Genomic DNA, 24,144 nt, shown 5'->3' with positions numbered 1-24,144 from the left:
GTTCATGGATAGAAAGAATCAAAATTCACACTCAACTTCGTAATAAACAGGCAAAAGCCCAAAGCGTTCCCCTTGAGGACCAGAACAAGACTCTCAATACTCTTATTCACCATTGTACTGGAAGTCCTGGCCAGAGCAATCAGGCAAAATAAAGAAATAAAAGGTATCCAAATAAGGAGATAGGAAGCCAAACGATCTCTCTTTGCTGATGATATGATTTTATACTTAGAAAACCCCATACTCTCTTCCTCAAAGCTCCTAGATCTGATGAACAACTTCAGCAAACTTTCAGGATACAAAACCCATGTACAAGAATCAGTAGCATTTCTATACACCTACAAATATAGCTAACCAGGGAGGTGAAAGATCGGTACAATGAGAATTACAAAACACTGTGGGAAGAAATCAGATATGACACAAACAAATGAACACCTTTCCATGCTCATGGATAGAATCAGTATTTTTAAAATAGCCATACTGCCCAAAGCAATTTACGGGTTCAATGCTATTCCTATCAAACTACCAATGATATTTTTCACAGAATTAGAAAAATAAAATTTTTAAATTATGTGGAAACAAAACAGAGCTCAAATAGCCAAAGCAATCCTTAAAAAAAAAAAAAAAAAAAAAAAAAAAAAAAAAAAAAGCCAGAGGAATCACATTACCTGATATCAAACTGTACTACAAACTGTACTACAAGGCTACAGTAACCAAAGCAGCATGTTTCTGGCACCAAAACAGACACATAGACTAACGGAACAGAATGGAGAACACAGAAATAAAGCTGCACACCTACAATCATCTGATTTTCAGCAAAGTTGACAAAGATAAACAATGAGGAAAGACTCCATACTCAATAAATGGTGCTGGGATAACAGGCTAGCCATATGTAGAAGGTTGAAACTGGACTGTTTTCTTTCACCGTATTAAATTCAAAATGGATTAAAGACTTAAACATAAAATTTAAAATTATAAAAACCCTAGAAGAAAACATGGGAAATATCACTCTGCACTTAAGCCCTGGCTAAGATTTCATGATGCAATTGCCAAAAGTAATTGTAGTAAAAACAAAAATTGACAAATGGAATTTGATTAAACTAAAGGATTTCTGCACAGCAAAGGAAACTGCCAACAAAGTAAACAGACAGCACACAGAATGAGAGAAAATATTTTCAAACTATGTTTATGACAAAGGTCTAATATCAAAGTCTATAGGAAACTTAAATTTACAAGCAAAAACCAAACAACCACCTTTTAAAAAATGGGCAAAGGACATGAACAGACACTTCTTCAAAGAAAACATACACATGGCCAACAAGAATATGAAAAAAAATGTTCAACATCACTAATGAATAGAGAAATGCAAATCAAAACCATAGTAGCATACCATCTCACACCAGTCAGAATGGCTATTATTAAAAAGTCAAAAAATAACAGATGATGATGAGGTTGCAAGAAAAAAGGAACACTTTTACACTGCTATTGGGAGTATAAATTAATTTAGCCACTGTGGAAAGCAGTTTGGAGATTTCTCAAAGAACTTAAAGTAGAACTAACATTCAACTCAGCAATCCCATTTTTGGGTATGTTCCCAAAGGAATATAAATTGTTCTATAAAGGCACATGCACGTGTATGTTAATCACAGTACCATTCACAATAGCAAAGACATGGTACATATACATCATGACAACAAAGACAACATGGTACATATACACCATGGAATACTACACACAGCCATAAAAAGAACAAGATCGTGTCCTTTGCAGCAACATGGTTGCAATTGAAGACCATTTTTCTAAGGGAATTAGTAAAGGAATAAAAAACCAAATATATACATTCTCACTAATAAGTGGGAGCTAAACATTGAGTACACATGAACACAAAGAAGAAAACAGATACCAGGTCCCACTTAAAGGTGGAGGGTGGGAGGAGGGTGAGGTTCAAAAAACTACATATTAAGCTCTATTTTTATTACATAGGTGACAAAACAATCTGTACACCAAACTTCAACAACACTTAATTTACCCATGTAACAAATCTGCACATGTACCTGCGGAACCTAAAATAAAAGTTTCAAAGAAAAGTAAATCCGTTGCTGAAAGTCTCTTTGTGTAGTCCTGTTGAATTGAAAACTTGCAAACAATTCAGGAAGCAAGAAGGTAGAGCTTACAAGCATGGCTAAGGTTTCCATAAACACCTCTCTTGTGTAAAGCCAGCGAGCAGTGAGTGCACATCGGGAGTAGTGGGGAAATATTCTGGGATTTTGGTCTGGCCTGGATATGAATATCAACACTGGGGTTATTTAACTGGAGAAGCCTTAGAACAGTCTCTTAGATTAGTCTTTCAAATCCCACTTCCAACATTAGAAAGAAAATGAGCTTGATTATGGGAAAGCATGCAGGCTCATTTTCCCTTGTGTCTTTTTGCAACCTTCCTTTTCCTCTCCCATTGCCTGTAAAATTAAAGGCTCTATTTCCAGTGGTGCAAACCACACTGGCCTCCTTACTTTCCTTGAACACATTCAGTCCACTCCTCAAGTTGATGTCTTTTTAGCATGGGATGCTATTCCTTCAGAAATCCACGATTCACTCTGTCATACATTCAGAGGTCTGCACAAAATTTACCACATTCAGTGGCTTTCCCCAAGCATCCTCTTCGTACAAGCATACCTTGTTTTATTGTGCTTTGCTTTATTGCACTTTGCAGATAGTGTTGTGTTTTTTCTTTCAAATTGAAGGTTTGTAGCAACCCTGTGTTGAGCAAGCCTATATTTTCAACAGCATATGCTAACTTCATGTCTCTGTGTCACATTATGGTAATTCTCATAATATTTCAAATTCTTTCATCATTATTATGTCATTATGGTGATCTGTGATCAGTGATCTTTGATGTTACTAGTGAAATTGTTTTGAGATGTCACCAGCTGTGCCCAGATAAGATAGCAAGCTTAATGGATAAATATTGTATATTTTCTGACTGCTCCATTCACTGACTGGCCATTTTCCATCTCTTTCTTTCAACGTGGGCTGCCCTATTACCTGAGAAAAAGCAATATTAAAATTTGGCCAACCAAATCCTACAATGGACTCTATTCAAGTGAAAGAAAGAGTTGCATATCTCTCACTTTAAATATGCAGGAAGCATGCTGAATGCTGAGACAGGCTGAAAGTTAGGCTTCTTGTGCCAAACAGCCAAGTTATAAGTGAAAAGAAAACATTCTTGAAGGAAATTCAAAACAGCCTATTGCTGATATGATCTAGATAGACGATCAGACCAGCCACAATATTTCCTTAATCGAAGGCCTAATGCAGAGCAAGGCCCTAACTCTCTTCAGTTCTGTAAAGACTGAGAAAGGTGAGAGAGCTGCCAAAGAAAAGTCTGAAACTAACAGAGATAGGTTCATGAGGTTTAAGGAAGGACACTATCCATAACATAAAAGTGCAAGGTGAAGCTGAAAGTTCTGATGCACTAGCTGCAGCAAATTATCAAGAAGATCTATCTACGATTACTGGTGAAGGTGACCACACTAAACAACAGATTTTTGATGTAGACATAATGGCGTCCTATTGGACGAAGATGCCATCTAGGGCTTTTATAGCTACAGAGGAGAAGTCAATGTCCTCCTTCAAAGCTTCAGAGGACAGACTGACTCTCTTGTTAGGGGCTAATGGAGCTGGGGACTTTAAGTTGAAGCCAAGGCTCAGTGACCATTTCAAAAATCCTAGGACCCTTAAGAATTATGGTAAGTCAACTCTTAGCAGTCAAAGAGGCAATATGACATTCAGCAATGATTCTGACTGTGTACTCACACAGCTCGCTCAAGACATGTTGACTTTTCTGATTCTCAGCTTCATTTGACTGTAGGGGGACTACTACTGGCTTGGCTTATCTCAGTCTCACAGAGCAGTCATGTGGGTCAAGTATGACATTTAATGCAAAAGGACCTTGACAATGTAAAGTGGAACATGAAAAAAGTTTGTTCTTATATGAACATAGACAGCATTATGTGTTTAAATCAGAGTCCTCTCACTGATATAGATGTGATTGGGATGTGGGAGGAAAATACTTGAATTTCTCTTTCTACGTAAGTTTTACCTCTTCTGTAGTTCCTGTGTTTATGTTTATATTACAAAGCATATTGTATATAACTAATCAATTGACAAACGATGCAGGCATTTGTGGCGCATGTTAAGAATTTTTTTTCTTATGGGATTCATAAACAAGAAAGCTCAGAAAGCATGATTTCAAACTGTAATTAGCATTAATTGTGTGTTTCTACCTGAACTGCCCACAGAATTTATTTAATGAATAGACACCTAGATAAAACCTAACTTGTACCAGACACTATTCTAAGCACTTTCCAAATATTGACTTGTGCAATATGAATGGAAATATAAGTTTAAAATGAGCTTTATTCTGGATCATATATCTCAACTGCATCCAAAGAAGTGAAAATTTGTTCTTGGCAGAAGAGGAGGGGATTTTCCTCTTTTCATCTGTGAAGTACAAATCTACATACACTACATAAACATGGAGTGTTTATCTGTAGTATTGAAATTTCATGGATATCAATTAGAAAAATGATATCTAGAAAGATTCATTAGTTGGTGTTAATTAAAAATAATAAACCTAAAAGATGAGAAACACTGATGTAGACACTACAGTAATATGTTATTTTTGAAAGGTGCCGGTACTCAAGTGAGGTAGAAACTTGTAAAATAGAACCAAATTATGTGCAAATACTTCAAAATGACACATATTTATAGCAGATGAATTCTAATATGCAATTTGCTTGGAAGAAGAAAAAACAAAAATAAGATCTGAAAAATGTTTACTTGTACATTAGCACAAAAAACCACTTGAAAATTGTTAGAGCCATTTATATGAACAAGAAGTTGCATTTATTAGTAATTTTAGGCTTTTGAAATGCATGTGCTTACATAATTTCATTGAATCCTTATTACAACTTTGTGAGGTAGATATTACTTAGCAATGCATTTTACAAATAAGGAAAATGATATTTTAGGAAGTAAAGTAAGAGAATGCAAACCCCATTCTTTTAGTTTAAGACTGTTGTATCTCTCAATAAGAGCAAGCATTTTGAAAATTTTTTTATGTAACTATTGTAACATTCTTATGTTAACAGTTGTACCATCACTAAAACAACTGTTTATTATAATTTAGAACATTTGCTTCTTTTAGCCATGTGTTATAGTATTTCAACACAATTTTATACAGTAATAATATTAAAATATTATTATTGCTAGTTTGAGTACTTTTTGTTGGGGTATGGGTTGAAATGACCTACCCTTTTATTTTAGAAAAATTAGGCCATTCACCATAAATTAGTTTTACTTGTGTTTGAACTTTATGTAAATAAAATCATTGAGTATATGTTCCTTTGCATTGACTTATTTTACTCCAAATTATGTTTGTGATGTTTATCTATATCAGTGTATGCAATAGGAATTGGTTTATTTATATTGCTGTATAGTATTCCATGGTATGAATATACCCTAACCTGTGTCTTCAATCTGCTTATGAATATGAGGATTGTTACCAGTTTGAAGGAGCTATAATGCTTGTTATGTATGTTATTCTGCATGACCTTTTAAACACATATATGCACATATATGCCTAGCATATACCTAAGAGGAAGAGTGCTGAATTATGATATTTTTACGTTCAGTTTTAATCTATAATTCTAGATTTTCATTTCTGCCAGCAATCTATGAGTTCCAGGAGCTCCTTATCATCAACAGCAGTGACATTCAGTGTTTTTAAAAGTGGATGTGTGGTATCTAACTGCGACTTTTATTGAGATATTTCTGATGTTCTGAGAATGAATGGCTTTCCATATGTTTATTGAAATTTCTTTTGCAAAATATCTATCCAAATTGATTGCACATTTTAAATTGAGCCATCGCTTATTTTCTATTTGAAGTACCAACCTTTGGTTAGTGAACACCCCTCCAGGTCCTTGCATGAGGACATAAGTCACTGTTTTGAAGGTTTGTATAGTGTTGTATAGTATAGCCATGTCATAATTTTTCTAATTACTTTCCTTTTGAAGGACAATGAGTTTATGTTCATGCTTTTGTCATAATAATGCCTATATATAGTATGTGTGTGTGTGTATGTATATGTGTGTATGTGTGTGTGCATATACATATAGAAAAAGATTTGGCACTGTAGACTTACTGGGTCAAAGGGTTTGTATATTTTAAATGTAACATATATTTCTCCATTACATTCCAAAATGTCTGTATCTATTAATATTACTATTTGCATTGTTTAGGAAACCTGGAGTCATCAAATTATGAATTGTCCAAGATGTTTTTCAGTTATCAAAATTTCAGATAATCCGAAAGTGAAATTGATCTCCTTTAGCTTTAGTCTGCTCTTCTCTATCCAACAGAAGACCGCTAGAAACTGAACACACACACTCACACACACACACACACACACACACACACACACACACACCCCTCCCTTAAGAACAATACAAAGTCAAAAATACCTAAAGTGCCAAGAAAATGGCAACATGATTTCAGTGTAAATCTATAGAGAGATCATTAGAATGTCAAAATAAAAAATTAAAAAGTCAATACATGCCGAATGCACTGACACCCGAGGCTGACTTATATTGTCAAGGAGATGGAACATGAGAGACTGCCAGGAGAGGTTCGTGCAGATCAGCTTGGGGAGGAAGGGTAAATAGGAGGCACAAAAATCTTACTGTATGAGCTACATTATAAAATCATGAGATTAAGATAAAATTAAATGTGTATGCCTTCTCTCTTCATTAGGGATTTATTCAGTGTAACATTCTAAATTCTAGATTTTTCATGTCACTCATCTGAAATGAGCTCCATTCTCAAACAGAGTTTTTTTTAAATATAGACTCTGAGGGGATTTTACCTGGCCTTACTAATGTTAGGCATATGAACTTTTTCTCTAATATCCATGTAGCTCTATCCAAAGTAGTTATCTATTTATGATAATGCCAAAAGTATTACTAAACTCAGGACTGTTATTTGTAGAAATGACTGAGTCTGCATTCGATAATGAGAATCCTTTATTTTTTACTGTAAACACACATAAACAAGCATATACTATAAATTTTACAGCGAAGGTTCACATTAACTTGCTCATTTTCATTAAGTAATTCTTGATGGTATTTGCAAATGTGGCTCAGGGAATGGCCTCGGTGCTAGACAAGTCTGTATTTTCTTTTTTACAGCTTTTGCTATTCTTGCCTGACAATTTGCCCTGTTAAAATGGCTAGACTGCTTTATTGCCTTTATTTTTATCTTTAAGTATTTCCTTAAATTTTAAATTATTGACTATCCCCATTTTCTAAATATTTTAAATCTCTTCTTCTCAACTGGATCCTTTATGACTGCATTTAAATTGTCTTAAGTCTCTAATCATGAACAGAATAAAAAACCCCCAAAATTATATCAGAATCATATCTCTAACTCCCGCTCTCTCTCTTTCCTTCAGCAATTAAATTCTCAAAAGTGATCTCTCTTCCATTCATCCCTCAGCCCACTACAGTCAAGATTTAGCCACCTCCCATCCACTCCCTTGAAACAATTCACATTAAGATTACTAGTGACCTCCACTAGTTCCTGATCTCTCAGGGTATTGTTCATCAACCCTTCTTTCTTTCTGTTTTGGGAAATAACAATTTTCTCCACAATAACTAAGTAATACCTCTTAATTGCTTATTCCAACATTCTAGCTTTTCCTCCACCCCCTGTGCAGGTTCATTCTTCTCCAGCTATTGTCGTCTCTCATCAGCAGGTGCACTGAAAGCAACTCCTCACTGTGCCCTCCCACCGTTCACTCCTGCATCATGCCCATTTTATTACACATTGTAGCCAGAATAATATTTCCAAAGTGAAAGCCTGATGATGTTATGCCCCTGTGAAAGATTTTTAATGACTTTCCATTTTTCTTGGGATAAAGACCCAAGTCCTCCACCTGTCCCACATGGCCCCACAAAGGCTCTAGCTCTGGCCATATCTCCAGTCTCATCTTATTCCACACTCTTTACTCTGGCCACTCATATGTTACCCCGATGACAGAGTTTTGGTAAATAAACTTCCTTCTGCTGGTAATGCTTTTCCCCCCTGTCTAAGGCTTCAAAATGCCTGCTAATTCTTCACGTCTCAGTTTCATCATGATTTCCTCAGGGATCCTATCTGACACCCAGATTAAGTCACTATCTCCTTTATGCAATAACAGCATGGACATTTCCTTCATGCCATTCATCACAATAAAAAGTATGACATTGTACATTAACTTACCTAATATTTTCCTGTTTTCTGGCTATGTACTGGTAGCATCCTGAGGACAGAATTTATGTCAACTTATACTCACTAGTGTGTCCCTAGTGCCTAGCAAGGTTTCTTCAGTAGAGTAAGTACTGAACTGCAGAAACTATGAAACCTTCTTCCACTCATATTTATGGAAGTCTTATTTCCCCCACTAGGCTCTGAAAATTGATTTTTAGGTGCCCTGCAGCACTCTTTCTAGGTTTTCTTATTTTTCTTCTTTTCAGAAATTTACTGAGATGTATATCAACAGTGTCTACTATCCTGGATTGTATAGAATGTATTATTAATCATCCCAATTTTCGTGTCTACCTGCACCCACTTTTCCATGTGACTTTATTGTTCCTCTTATTAGGAAGCCAGAATAACTTTTTCCACCCTGAATTTTGGAATAAAAAATAGGACTTGCTTTCACATTCATAAGCAGAGGTCCTGAAATAACTAGTACAGTTGGGCTTACTCTTTGGCATCATTGGTATCACCATGGCAAGAGCTTGCCCAGAACCATGACTGCTACTGAGCTCAGAATGAGAGACAACGGAGACAGAGCTACCTTAAACTGAGCCCTGTTGGATTGGCCAATCCCCAACAGACCTATGGACATATAAGATAAATAAATGCTAATTACATGCTTCTGAAATTTTGAGAGTGGTTTTTACACAGCATTATTGTGGCCACAGTTAAATGGTACAAGTGTTAGAAAGATTAAATGAGATTAAGATGCAAAACGTTTGAAGCGGAGCCTACTCCTTTCCCTGCATTTTCCACCAGTTGAGTTGGTTTGAAAATGACACACTCTCTGCAGCTTTGTACTTTCTTAACATCCAGCTGAAACTTTCATATGTTATAGCAGAATATGATAGAAAACTAGTTCCCATCAGTTTGACAAAGCCAAAGGTAGGCAATTGTGATGGTGAAGGCAGAAGCTACTTTTACTGGGCATCAGCTCTTTTTGGAGTTGCATGGCTCTTTTTACTGATATCTTCGCTTACTCTTATTTATCCTGTTGTTTTTATTGTTTTCATCTCCTTTTTTTGATGTGCATGGTTCTTTGTTTCTTTATCATTAAGTTCTTGAGTTGAAGAAGGCCATTTATAATTATAATTTTTCTTCTTTTCTTGTATGAATATCTATGGCTACAAATCCTGTCTACCTGTGCCCTCTCCTACAAGTATAGCATTCACTGCATTCCTCAATTTTTTTATATGTGGTGTTTTCTTTGCCATTTATTCCTAAATATTTCACAATTCCATTATTTTCTCTTTGACTCAAGAATTATTTTTAAATGCTTTGCTTTTGATAAGCACAATAGCACAATAGCAAAAGCATTTTTTAAAAGCAAAACATTTAAAAATCTTATATATGTGTGTGTGTTTAAAATTCTCTATATATTATGATCTTAAAAAAACGTTTCCACGGGGTGGGAGAGAGACTATCTCCTCTTCCCCCATAGCCAGCCAATTTTCAGAGATAACAAAGGGCCCAGCAAGGAGCATGCCTTTGATATATAAACTAAACCTATGTACCCCAGCAGGCAATATTCCTCTGCTTCCAGCATCAGATACCAGGCAACTAGAGACCACCCCATGCCCCAGAGCATGCTAGAACTATCCCAACTAGCCGATTCTAAACTGTTCATCCTACCCTGCATTGCTTTTCCCTTGATATCGCCATCCATTCGGGCTGCTGTAACAAATTATGGTAACCTGGATGGCTTATAAACAACAGAAATTTATTTCACACAATTCTGGAGGATGGGGTTGCTGGCAGTTCCCTGTCTGGTGAGAGCTGGCTTTCTGGTTCATAGATAGCACATTTTAGCTGTGTTCTCACATGGTAGAAGAGAACTTTGGTCTACACAGCCCTTCGTAAGGGTGTTAATCCTTGTAAGGGTGTTAATCCCATTTGCAGGGACTCCAGACACATGACCTAATCATTTCCCAAAGTCCTCACCTCACAACACCATCACCTTTAGGGTTAGGTTTCAACATATGCATTTTGGAAGAGCAGAAACATTCAGACCACAGCATGTGAAACCCCCAGTCCAGGCTCTGTATTAATGGTTTTCCCTGGTCCACCAGACCCTCTTCAGTAGCTGTGGCTCTTGTCTCTAGGACCTTTGAGTGTAACGAACTTTGTCTTCCTGAGCCTTTTCTCTGCCTTATCTTGTGGCCCCAGTTGACTGACAATCTCATAAAATATATATATTTTGTGTGTGTATGTGTATATACATTATATGTATATATACATATATATACACACACACACACACATACATATTGTCTGAATAAAAACAGATTTAGTCAAAATCTACTGGTTTTGACAGGTATTTTATTGTGAGTATATATGTATATATCTAACTTAATTGCATTATATTCAGGCAAGGTGTGCTATAAATTATCAATTATTCAATATTGTTAAAATTACTCTGTGACTGCAAAGATTGATAGAGTGTTTTTTATGACTTCATTAATTTTATATTGCTAACGACTCCTTTCAAATAGTCTATAAGATAGTATGCAGCCATAAAAAGGAACACGATCATGTCCTTTGCAGGAACATGGATGGAGCTGGAAGCCATTATCCTCATCAAACTAACACAAGAACAAGAAACCAAATGCTGGATATTCTCACTTATAAGTAGGAGCTGAACCATGAGAACATATGAACACATAAAGGGGAGCAAAACACACTGGGGCCTGTCAGGGTGTCAGGGGGGAAGGAGAGCATCAGGAACAATAGCTAATAGATGCGGGTATTAATATGTAGGTTGATCTGTTCTGCAAACCACCATGACATACATATACCTGTGTAACAAATCTGCACATACTGCACATGTATCCCGCAACATAAAAGTTGAAAAAAAAAATCTATACGATCATCATTTGTTAATTTATATTTAAATTCTGAGGCAGGTATATTTTTAAAAGCCACTATTTTATTTATTTTTTTTCTATAATTCTATTTCTGCAGATGTATAAGTAAATAAAAGCAAAATTTTAATCATAAAATAATTATGCTATTAGAACTTAATGGAAATTTTATCTTAAAATATATATAATTAGGTATTATTATTACAATATTGAAATAGTCTTTTCTACTTTAAACCACTCTATTTCATTAACTTAGAGAAATCTCATAAATAGCATAAAGCTGGAATGCATACATTTAATCTGAGAATCACTGTTAGCAGATATCTTTAAACAAGTGTTCGTTCTTTGTTTAGTGGGAAGTTATGGATTTCATTTTTATTGTTTTAATGGTTACCTTAAATTTGTAACATGTAGTATCTCACATAAAAACTGAAATATTAAGACAATCAAGGCAATCTTTGTTAAGTTTTGGTACCAATTTTATGCTAACTTTAAAAAATTAATTTTTGAAGCTTCTGTTTATGTTGTAGAGCTGCTTAACTATTATTGAAATATTGTATTATATAAAACTTTGCAGAATTCCCCTGTAAAACTATCTGGTCATATGGTTTTCAGGAAGTGGGAAATAGCTCTTTGACAACTTGCTTATTACTTTTAGAATAATCGCTCTATAAGGATTTTCCAAATGTTTTTCAGAAAATTTGTTAAATTTAGAAAGATGCATGATTTTGGAAAATTCACTCTACAACTTTGGTTATTTTATTCCTCAAAATATATTTGATATATATTTATCTAGAATATATATAGAATATAAATATACATTCCAAATACAATTATAAATACATTTATATATAAATGCATTATATATAAATACATTTATATTTATATATGTGGCATATATATTTATATTATATATATTATATATATTCCACATATATAATATGGAATATATATACCACATATATATTATATATATTCCATATAAATATATATACCAAACATATAATTATTATCTTAATTCTTAGAGCACTGATTCTATTTATTGTATCTTCATTTTTTATTGACCATTCATTTTTTTCTCTCTTTTATTTATTTATTTTTTAATAGACAGGATCTTGCTCTGTTGCCCACGCTAAAGTGCAATGGCATGATCATGGCTCACTGCAGCATCAAATTTCTGAGTTAGAGTGACCCTCCCACCTCAGCCTCCCAAATAACAAGTACTACCAGCACGTACCTCCATGCCTGGATAATATTTTTATTCTTTGTGTAGATGGGGTTTCACTGTGTTGCTCAGACTGATCTCAAACTCCTGGACTCAAGCAATCCTCCTGCCTCGGCCTCCCAAAGTGCTGAGATTACAGGTGTGAACTACCATACCTAGCCTGACTTCCTTTTGCATGGTTGACATCACTTGTGTACTTTTTGAATGTGAGCTCATCTCCAGTGGACTTGCAGGATTCACAAGAATCCTGTGAATGAACCTATCGAACAGTTCTGTGTTGTCTCTGAAGAGTTTCTGTGGATTTCAAAGGTCCTTTCCTATTTGTATGTGATTTTCTTGGTTTGGGCTTCTAGCCCCAAATATACCTAATAAATTCAGATCCCATAATCTTAGGTGGCACACCCTAGAATTTCACATTCTCAATAGTGACTTTTTTTTTTTTTAGTTTAAACTGTCCAAAGCCTAGAACATAGGCAGGATTTTTCACTGCATCCATAAACTTGTAGAAGCATTTGTCAGTATCTATATTTGAGGAGGAGGTACTACTTTAATGTTTAGGATCTTGGTTCCAGTGGCCAGAGGTCTTTGCTTTTACTCCTGTGAAGGCTTTAGAACTCTAGGCCCCCAGCCATTCTGTTTATTATTATTATTATTATTATTATTATTATTATTATTTAATTTCAATAGGTTTTTGAGGAACAGGTGGTGTTTGGTTTCATGAATAAGCTCTTTAGTGGTGATTTCTGAGATTTTGGTGCACCCATCACCCAAGCAGTGTACCCTGTATGCAATGTGTAGTCTTTTATTTCTCAGCACCCCCCACCCTTTCCCCTGAGTCAAAAAGTCCAGTGAATCATTCTTATAACTTGTGTCCTCATAGTCTAGCTCCCACATATGAGTGAGAACATACAATGTCTGACGTTTCATTCCTGACTTACTTCACTTAGAACAACAGTCCCAGATTCCATCCAGGTTGCTGCAAATGCCATTATTTCATTCCTTTTTATGGCTGAGTAGTATTCCTTGGTACATATATACCACATTTTCTTTATCCATTTGTTCATTGATAGGCATTTGGGGTGGTCCCATATTTTTGCAATTGCAAATTGTGCTGCTGTAAACACGTGTCTGCTGTAAACACGTGTCTGCAAGTATCTATGTTATAATGACTTATTTTCCTCTGGGTAGATACCTAGTAGTGGGATGGCAGAATCAAACAATAGATCTACTTTCAGTTCTTTAAGGAATCTCCACACTGTTTTCCATAGTTGTTGTACCAGTTTACATTCCCACCAAAAGTGTAAAAGTGTTCCCTTTTCACCATACTGTATTATTTTTTGATTTTTTTTACTACATCCATTCTTGCAGAAATGAGGTGGTATTGCATTGTGGTTTTGACTTGCATTTCCCTGATAATTAGTGATGTTCAGCATTTTTTCCATATACTTGGTCATTTGTATACCTTCTTTTGAGAATTGTCTATTCATGTCTTTAGCCCACTTTTTGATGAAATTGTTTTTTCCTTGCTGATTTGTTTGTGTTTTTTGTAGATTTTGGATATTAGTCCTTTGTTGGATGCATAGACTGTGAAGATTTTCTCCCATTCTGTGGGTTATCTGTTAGCTCTTCTGATTATTTCTATTGCTGTGCAGAAGCTTTTTAGTTTAATTAAGTCCCACCTATTTATCTTTATTTTTGTTGCATTTGCTTTGGGGTTCTTGGTCATGAAGTCCTTGCCTAAGCCAATGTCTAGAAGGTTTTTTTCTGATGATATCTTATAGAATCTTTATGGTTTCAGATCTTAGACTTAAGTCTTTGATCCATCTTGAGTTGATTTTTGTATAATGTGAGAGATGAGGATCCAGTTTCATTCTCCTACATGTGACTTACCAATTATCCCAGCACCATTTTTTGAATAGGGTGTCCTTTTCCTACTTCACGTTTTTGTTTGCTTTGTCAAAGCTCAGGTGACTGGATTTGGCTTTATTTCTGGGTTCTATATTCTGTTTCATTGGTCTATGTGCCTATTTTTATACCACTACCGTGGTGTTTTGATGTCTATGCCTTATACTATAGTTTGAAGTTGGATAATGTGATGCCTCCATATTTGCTCTTTTTGCATAGTCTTGCTTTGGCTATGTAGGTTCTTTTTTGGTTCCATATGAATTTTAGTATTTTTTTTTTGATGGTGGTGTTTTTATGGGAATTGCATTGAATTTGTAGATTGCTTTTGGCAGTGTAGTCATTTTCACACTATTGATTCTACCCATCCATGAGCATGGGATGTGTTTCCATTTGTTTGTGTCATCCACAGTTTCTTTCAGCAGTGTTTTGTAGTTTACCTTGGAGAAGTTTTTCATGTCCTTGGTGAAGTATATTCCTTTTTTTTTTTTTTTTTTTTTTTTTGCAGCTGTTGTAAAAGGGGTTGAGTTTTTTATTTGATTTTCAGCTCGGTTACTGTTGGTGTATAACAAGTTACTAATATGTGTACAACAGTTTTGTATCCTGAAATTTTGCTGAAACCAGTTCTAGGAGCTTTTTGAATGATTCTTTAGGGTTTTCTAGGTATGCAATCATATCATCAGCAAACAGTAGCAGTTTGACTTCCTTTTTACCAATTTGGATGCCCTTTATTTCTTTCCCTTGTCTCATTGAACTGGCTAGGACTTCCAGTACTGTAATGAAGAGAAGTGGTGAACGTGGACATCCTTGTCTTGTTCCAGTTCTCAAGAGGAAGTGATTTCAACTTTTCCCCATTCAGTATAATGTTGGATGTGGGTTTGTCATAGATGGCTTTTATTACCTTAAGGAATGTCTCTTCTATGCCGGTTTTGCTGAGAGTTTGAATAAAAAAAAAAAAGGATTCTGGATTTTGTCAAATGCTTTTTCTGCATCTATTGGAATGAACATGTGATTTTTGTTTTCAGTTTTGTTTATGTACTGTATCACACTTACTGACTTACATATGTAAAACCATCCCTACATCTCTGGTATGAAACCCACTTGATCATGGTAGGTTATCTTTTTGATATACTATTGGATTTTGTTCACTAGTATTTTGTTGAGGATTTTTGCATCTATATTTATCAGGGATATTGGTCTGTAGTTTTCCTTCTTTGTTATGTCTTTTCCTGGTTTTGATAGTAGGGTAATATTGGCTTCATAGAACGATTTAAGGAGGATTTCCTTTCTCTATCCTGTGGAATAATGTCAATAGGGTTGGTACCAATTCTTAGTTGAATGTCTGATATAATTTAGCTGTGAATCCATCTGGTCCTGGACTTTTTTCTGTTGACATTTTTTAAAATACCATTTCAATCTCACTGCTTGTTATTGGCCTGTTCGGAGATTCCATAACTTGCTGGTTTAATCTAGTGAAGTTGTATATTTCTATTTATTTATCCCGCTCCTTTAGGTTTTCTAGTTTGTGCATGTAAAGGTATTCATAGTAGCCTTGAATAATCTTTTGTAGTTCTGTTCTCAAGCTGTAATATCCCTGGTTTCATATCTAATCGAGTTTGTTTGGATCTTCACTCTTGTCTTTTTGGTTAATCTTGTTAACAGTCTATCAATTTTATTTATCTTTACAAAGAACCAGCTGTGTTTTTTTCATTTATCTTTTGTAGTTTTTTTGTTTCAATTTCATTTATTTCTACTCTGATCATTATCTCTTTTCTTCTTCTGGGTTTGGGTTTGAATTGTTCTTGTTTCTCCAGTTCTATGAGGTGTGACCTGAGATTGTTTATTTGTGGTCTTCCAGAGTTTTTGATGCAGACATTTAATGCTATGAACTTTCCTCTTAGCCCTGCTTTTGCCATATCCCAAAGGTTTTGATAGGTTGTGTCCCCATTATAGTTCAGTTCAAATAATTTTTAAATTTTCATCTTGATTTCATTGTTGACTCAATGGTCATTCAGGAGCAGGTTATTTAATTTCCATGTATTTGCATGGTTTTGAGAATTCCTTTTGGAGTGAGTTTTCAGTTGTATTCCACTGGGGTCTAAGAGTGATATAATTTTAATTTCCTTGATATAATTTTGATTTTCTTAAAGTTACTGAGACTTGTTTTGTGGCCTATCTTGGGGAATGTTCCATGTGCTGATGAATAGAATGTATATTCTGCAGTTGTTGGATAGAATATTCTGTAAATATCAGTTAAGTCCATTTGTTGTAGAGTATTTAAGCTCATTGTTTCTTTTTTTTTTTTTTTTTTTTTTTTTTTTTTGAGACGGAGTCTCACTCTGTCACCCAGGCTGGAGTGCAATGGTATGATCTCGGCTCACTGCAACCTTCACCTCCTGGGTTCAAGCAATTCTCCTGCCTCAGCCTCCTGAGTAGCTGGGATTACAGGCACCCACCACCACGCCCAGCTAATTTTTGCATTTTTAGTAGAGATGGGGTTTCACCATGTTGGTCAGGCTGGTCTCGAACTCCTGACCTTGTGATCTGCCCGTGCCTTGGCCTCCCAAAATGCTGGAATGATAGGCGTAAGCCACCGTGCCCGGCGAGTTCATTGTTTTTTGTTGTTGTTGTTGACCTTCTGTTTTGATGGCCTGTCTACTGCTGTCAGTGGAGTATAAAGTCCCCCACTATTATTGTGTTGCCATCTATCTCATTCCTTAGGTCTAGTACTAATTGCTTTATAAATTTGTGAGCTCCAGTGATATGTATATATATATTTAGAATTGTGATATTTTCCTGTTAGTCCTTTAATCATTAATGTCTCTCTTTTTTTTTTAACTGCTGTTGCTTTAAAGTTTGTTCTGTCTGACATAAGAATAGCTACTCTTGCTTGCTTTTGGTGTCCATTGCATGGAATATCTTTGTCCACCCCTTTACCTTAAGTTTATGGGAGTCTTTATGTGTTAGGTGGATCTTTTGAAGACAACAGACACTTGGTTGGTGAATTCTTATTCATTCTGCCATTCTGTATCTTTCAAGTGGAGCCTTTAGGCCATTTACATTCAATGGTAGTAATGAGAGATGAGGTACTATTCTATTCATCATGCTTTTTTTTTTTTTTTTTTTTTTTTGCCAGGATACCTTGTTTTTCCCCTCTTGTGTTATTGTTATATAGGTCCTGTGAAATGTATGCTTTAAGGAGATTCTATTTTGATGTATTTTTAGGGTTTGTTTCAAAATTTAGAGCTCCTTTTAGCAGTTCTTATAGTTCTGGCTTGGTAGTGGTGAATCCTCTCAGCATATGTTTGTGTGGAAAAGACTGTATCTTTTCTTCATTTATGAAGCTTAGCTTCACTGGGTATAAAATTATTGGCTGATAATTGTTTTGTTTAAGGAGGTTAAAAATAGGACCCCAATTGCTTCTAGCTTGTATGGTTTCTGGTGAGAAATCTGCTGTTAATCTGATAGGTTTTCTTTATAGGCTACCTGATGCTTTCATCTCACAGCTCTTAAAATTCTTTCTTTTGTCTTGATTTTAGATAATCTGGGGCTTTCTGACAGCTGAACTGTAATAACCTGATGACCATGTGCCTAGATGATCTTTTGTAATGAATTTCTCAGGTGCTTTATGAGCTTCTTGTATTTGGATGTCTAGATCTACAGCAACACTGGGGGAATTTTCTTTGATTTTTCCCCCAAATACATTTTCCAAACTTTTGGATTTCTCTTCTTCCTGAAGAGCACTGATTATTCTTAGATATGGACATTTAACATAGTCCTACACTTCTTGGAGGCTTTGTTCATTTTTCTAATTCTTTTTTCTTTGTTTTTGATGGATTGGGTTAATTCAAAAGCCTTGTCTTTGAGCTCTGAAGTTCTTTCTTGACCTGCTTGTTTGATTCTATTGCTGAGATTTTCAGTATATTTTGCATTTTTCTGTGCCCTTGATTTCTAGAAGTTATTATTTTTTATTTGTGCTATTTCACTGAAAAATGTTCATTTCATATCTAAAATCATGCTTTTGGTTTCTTTAAGTTGGACTTCACCTTTCTCTGGTGCCTCCTTGATTACCTTAATATTTGACCTTCTGAATTCATTTTTCTGGTAATTCAGAGATTTTATCTTGGTTTGGATCCATTGCTGGTGAGCTGGTATGAACTTTTGGGGGTGTTAAATAACCTTATTTTGTCATATTACCAGAATTGTTTTTCTGGTTCTTTCTCATTTGGGTAGACTATGTCAGAGGGATCATCTTGGATTCAAGCACTACTGTTCTGATTCTTTTGTCCCATGGGGTGTTCCCTTTATATGGTGTTTTCCCCCTTTTCCTAGGAATGGGGCTTCCTGAGAGCCAAACTGTAGTAATTGCTTTTGCTCTTCTGGGTCTAGCCCCCCAGTGGAGCTACTGGCCTCCGGGCTGTTACTGGGGAGTGTCTGAGTGTCTGCAAAGAGTCATGTGATGTGATCTGTCTTCAGGTCTTGCAGCTATGGATGCCAGCACCTGCTCCAGCAGAGACAGCAGGGGAGTGAAGTAGACTCTGTGAGGGTCCTTGGTTGTGTTTTTGTTTAGTGCACTGCTTTTGTGTTCGTTGGCTGCCAGCCGAAAGGTGGTGCTTTCAAGACTATCAGCTGTGGTCCTATAGGGAAGATGCAAACTTGCTGTAGGGACAGCTGGTAAAGTATTCAGGATTCTCAGGTAGTGAGCAGGACCATAGGACTCCCAAGAGATTATGACCTTTGTTTTTGGCTGCCAGGGTGGGTAGAGAAAGACCACCAGGAGGGGGCAAGGATAGGCATGTCTGAGGTCAACCTCTCCTTGGATGGGGCTTGCTGTGGCTGATGTGGGGGATAAGGATATGGTTCCCAGTCCAGTGGAGTTATATTCCCAGGGGGATTATGACTGCCTCTGCTGAGTCATACAGGTCACCAGGGAAGTGGGGAAAGCTGGCAGTCACTGGCTTCACCCTGTTCCCATGCAACAGGCAGTCCTAAAGGCTGGTGTCACTCCAACTGTGCCTCTCCAAGAGCACCAAGTCTATTTCCAGGCAGCCAGTGACCAGCGTTGAGAAGTTGCCCTAGACCACAAGCCTCCCCAGTGAGAAAGCAAGCAGATTCACAGATTTTTGGCATCTTGGGGAGCCTGCAGTGGTGATGCAGTTAATTCCAGGGGTCTGTGAATTCTTTCAGGTTTCCTGTTATTTTCCTGAAGTTCTTGGAACAAAAGTTCACTATATGTCTCCATACACTGCTCTGTCCATCCAAGTGGGAGCTGAAAGCTAGTCCTACTTCCCATCCACCATCTTAATCCTGTGTCTCATTCTGTCTTTTAAATGAGACCAACACCTCTAGGTTTTGCCATGGTATCCAGTGGTCCTTATTATTATGACTTTGAGTTCTATCTACTTTTTTTTCACACGTATATTTTGCTTTATTTTGAACTTGGATATCAACATATATTTACATAGAAATTGGTTTGTATTTTAAAATATTTTTTAATCTAAAATTGTTTAATGTTTTCAAAATATTGAAAATATTTTGCCAGAACTTTTATAACTTTATCACAGGACTGTAGAAGGGGAATCTATTCAAGTTTTCTCTGCCATATTGCCAGAAATTGCCTCTGCTGACTTTAAATAATAAGAAAATTGAGGCTAGGCTGAATTAAAATTTTCCTAAGGACGTATAGCTTTTAAAAAGCAGGATTAAAATTCAAATACAAATTACCACAATGCCTAGCATTGTGCTTAATGTATAACAGAGTCTCAATAAATGCTTAATGTTTAAATGTCTACATTTAACAAGAGAAATAATAAATATTTGGTATTGCCATCAACGATGGAGTGAGTCAGAGTAACAAATCTGTTCCTTTCTAAACTTCACAGCTGAAAGAAGGTCTCAAGAGCCACCGATGTCTTAGATATTCCTGTATTTCAGACTCTACTACCCAGGCACCCAAAGAAGAAATGATTAACCCTGGATGCTGCCTCAGTCCAGGTAAGGAGATCTGTGATGTGATGCTGGCATTTTGGGAATGCTCAGTAATTTATCATTCAAGTCCTTTACAAATGCTATACATTTCTTTTCTAAATCATCCTGATCCTTCATCCAGTAGTCACATTCTGAACAAAGCAAATGTTAACAGAGGACGAGGCAGCCAGCATTTTAATCCAGCTTTAAACGCTGGCTGAATTTCATGTAATTTACAAAGAGCTGTGAATAAGAAAGATCTATTACCTGTATTATTTCAAGAGAGAGAGAAAGAAAACTAATTCAGCTACACAAAATGTATTAAATTATTCATTGGGGCAAGCAGATTTTGATTTCCAAAACAAATATTTTGTTTAAAACCTGTAGTTGAAGTTTAACGTTTATACTATTTGAAATACTACTCAATTATTTTAACTTGTCTCAGTGGTTCAGATCTCATCCTCCTACATCGATTTGTAGCACAGCATCCAGCCTGATGCTGTCAAAATATAGGCCAGACTGTGTTCCTTCCTCCTCTGCTTAGCAACGATGAACAGCTCCTCATCTAGCAGACTCAGAGCCCAAATTCTAACACAGTGGCAATGAGGTACCTACAAAATCTTACCTCTCCTTCTAATTCAATGGCTTCTTCTCCTTTGGCCCTCCCTCTGCCCTTTGGCCACATCTACTTCAGTCCTGTTGGCTTCCTTGCTATTCCTTACACATGTCTGGTGGGCTCCCAGTTAGAGCTCTAACTCTTCTCTCTACCTGCAATGCTCTTCACCTAGAAAGTCTCATAGCTTGCACTCTCCCTCTTCCATTCAGTCTTGGTTAAATGTCATTCTCCCAGTAAGAACTTCCTGAATAATCCATTTACACTTGAAGCCTGTCTGCCTTGCTCCTGCCCTGACATTCTTGATTCCCTTTTATAAATTTTGTCTTCTTTTCTCTGGAACATTTGTCACCACCTAACATGCTACATGCATGCACATGTGTGCGCACATACACACACACACACACACTTTAAAAAGTACTTTTCAATTCATTGTTTGAATACTACCACCATAATGTCAGATTCACGAAGTTTGTTTCTTTCTCCAAATATATCCTCAACTCCTAGAACATTTTCTGACACCATTGGTAAATATTGGACAATGAATAAGTAAATAAGTAGATTAAAATTCCACTTATTGAATCTTTACCATCTAAGACACTTTTTCTATGCATTTTGCATGTATTAATTTACTCAATTGTATGAGGTAGGTAGGTCTTCATATATTTCTAATGTTATAGTTGAGAAAACAAAACATGTAGAGATCACATAGCTCTTGCAGTATATATAATGAAACTTCAAAGCAATTTCTCTTTAGCTGGGTATGGTGGCACACAACTATAGTCCCAGTTACTCTGGAGGCTAAAGTGGGAGGATCACTTGAGCCCAGGAGTTCAAAAATGCAGTGAGCTGTGATCATGCCACTATAATCAAGCCTGGACTACAGAGTGAGGCCTTTCTAGTTATTAATTTATAAATAAATAACTAAAAAATAATTACTCTGTTAAAATATGTGACTGATTTTTCTGTTGCCTACTGAACAGAGTAAATTTTTTTAGCTTTGCATTCAAGAATCTTTGCAACCTGCTCCTTTTCATCTTCCCAGAGGATTGACTGCTATTCTTTTCCAATTATACTGGGAAGTTTCAACAGAAAGAAAGGGGGGATAGGGAAACGATGATAAGAAGAAGAGGACGAAGACCTATCATAACCATCTTTGATCAAACTCTTTGTGTAACAGGAATCAGGCAAAATCTGTTATGTGAATCATCTCATTTAATCCTCATCACAGCCATGTGTGCAGACTCAGGCTTAGGGAAGTTAAGTAATTTTTTCAAGTTTACACAGGTAGTCAAGAATCGAGCCATTATTTGACCTGGGACTCTCTGACCTCAAAGTCCAGGCCCTTAGTCACACGTTACACTGGGTTGAAATTAAACTCCTTATGGTGCCAGTTGCATTATATTCTGAGGGCAACTTGGGGTGAAGTGCCATTGCAGCTTTAGCTTGTCCCCTGTATTCATTTTCTATTGCTATGTCACAATTTCCCTACATTGACCAGCTTGATACAACAACCATTTATGAAATCATAGTTCTGTATGTAGAAGCATGGCCCAACCACAACAGTTGCCCTGCTCAGAGTATCACAGTTTCCAGGGTAGTGATTCTTTCTGGAGGCTCTGGGAAAGGGTCCACTTTAGCACTCATTCAAATTCCTAGCAGAATTATGGTGGTTGCAGAACTGAGGTCCCCAGTTCCTTGCTGGAAACCAGCTTCAAAGGCAAAGACATGTGAAGTCTTTCTCAAGATTTCAATCTCTTACTTCCTCTTACTCTGATCTCTAGATCCATATTCAAAAGGCTCATGTAATAAAGTAAGCCTCATTCAGATGATTTCTCAAAGATCAACTGATTTGGGAGATTCATCACATCTGAAAAATCTCCTTGGCTATATAAACAACTGTAATCATGGGAGTGACAATCTATCATATTTGCAGATCTGGGCATTGTAAGGACATGTAAACCAAGGGAATATCTGAAAACATCTTAAAATTCTCTCATCCTCTTCTCCTTCCCTTCATTCTGCACCAGACATCTATTCATTATCCTTATAATTGCATTGTCTCTTTCCTGGAAATACACCATCAGACCCATGAGAATGCTGCCTATACACAAAGAAGCTTGGCCATCGGCCTCAGACCCTCTCTCCCATCTTGTTCTCCAGGGCCCTGAAAGTAGGCTGAGAAGAAGACAAGCATGAAACCTCAAAGGCTGTGTATATCACATATATTGGTTTCCTATGGCTGCTCTAACAAATTACCACAAACTTAATGGCTTAAAACAACACAAATATATTATCTGACAGTACATTAGATCAGAAGTTTGGCATAGGATTTACCTGGACTAATAAGCAAGGTATCTGCAGGGTTACATTCTCCTCTGGAGGCTCTGTGGGAGAATCACTTTCCTTCCCTTTCCCGTCTTTTAGATTCTGCCTGTACTCCTTGGTATGTGGCCTCATTTCCTCCATCTCTCTGACCCTTCTCCATCATCAGTCTCTCTCTCATAACCATAGGCAGGAAAGGACACACTCGCTTAGACTGAATAATCCAGGATAATGTTAATCTTCATACCCACAGTAGACATGAAAAGCCCCTGTTGTCATGGAATGTAACATATTCATAGGTTCCAGTGTTAGGGTGTGAATGGTTTTTGGGTAGGGGGGAAGGTGTGCATTGCTCACCATAACATCATGTTAAGAAGTTTGGGCTTCCTTCTAAAGATTAGTAAAATCATTGAAGGAGTTGCAGCATAAGGTGGCTAAGACAAATTTGCTTTTAGAAAGATTGCACAGCTCTAGGTCTGAAACCAATGAACGTAGAATGGTCATATTAACTAAAAATAACTAACGCAGGGTGTACTATTAACCACACTTCTGGTACTTTTTGATGTGTGTTGCCATCCTTAACTCATTTAACCTTTATCAGTTAAATTTATTATACTAACAATATCCCCATTCTATAGGTGAAAAAATGTATGTACCAAAATTTAAATAACGTCACCTAAGATTTCACAATTAGCAAGTGCCGGGGATTCAGTCCACGGAGTCAGGAGTCCAGAGCCAATACTTTACTACATGGAACAGCCCTAAACAATGCAGAGAATCTTTCTTCGCAGATTTTGAAAGAGTAAGGAAACATGGTTAGGCACGGTGGTCAGGGAATGCTTTGTAGATGCAGTAGGGCATGGAAAGAGGCCATGAAGAAGAGAGAGGATTCAAAA

General features: G+C 36.4%; 1 long non-coding RNA gene across 6 annotated transcripts in view; it reads left to right on the top strand.

The window, feature by feature from the left end:
- LOC144341125 (uncharacterized) overlaps positions 1-24,144 on the top strand; it is a 428,038-nt gene that overhangs the window by 283,460 nt on the left and 120,434 nt on the right. For all 6 annotated transcript variants that reach the window (XR_013417776.1, XR_013417770.1, XR_013417774.1 and 3 more), the window contains one exon: positions 20,226-20,337. This is a non-coding gene — a long non-coding RNA (uncharacterized LOC144341125). The remainder of the gene's footprint in view (positions 1-20,225; positions 20,338-24,144) is intronic.

Source organism: Macaca mulatta, chromosome 5 (genome assembly GCF_049350105.2).
Source record: "Macaca mulatta isolate MMU2019108-1 chromosome 5, T2T-MMU8v2.0, whole genome shotgun sequence".
NCBI lineage: Eukaryota > Metazoa > Chordata > Mammalia > Primates > Cercopithecidae > Macaca > Macaca mulatta.
This window is presented reverse-complemented; position numbering and strand designations above follow the sequence as displayed.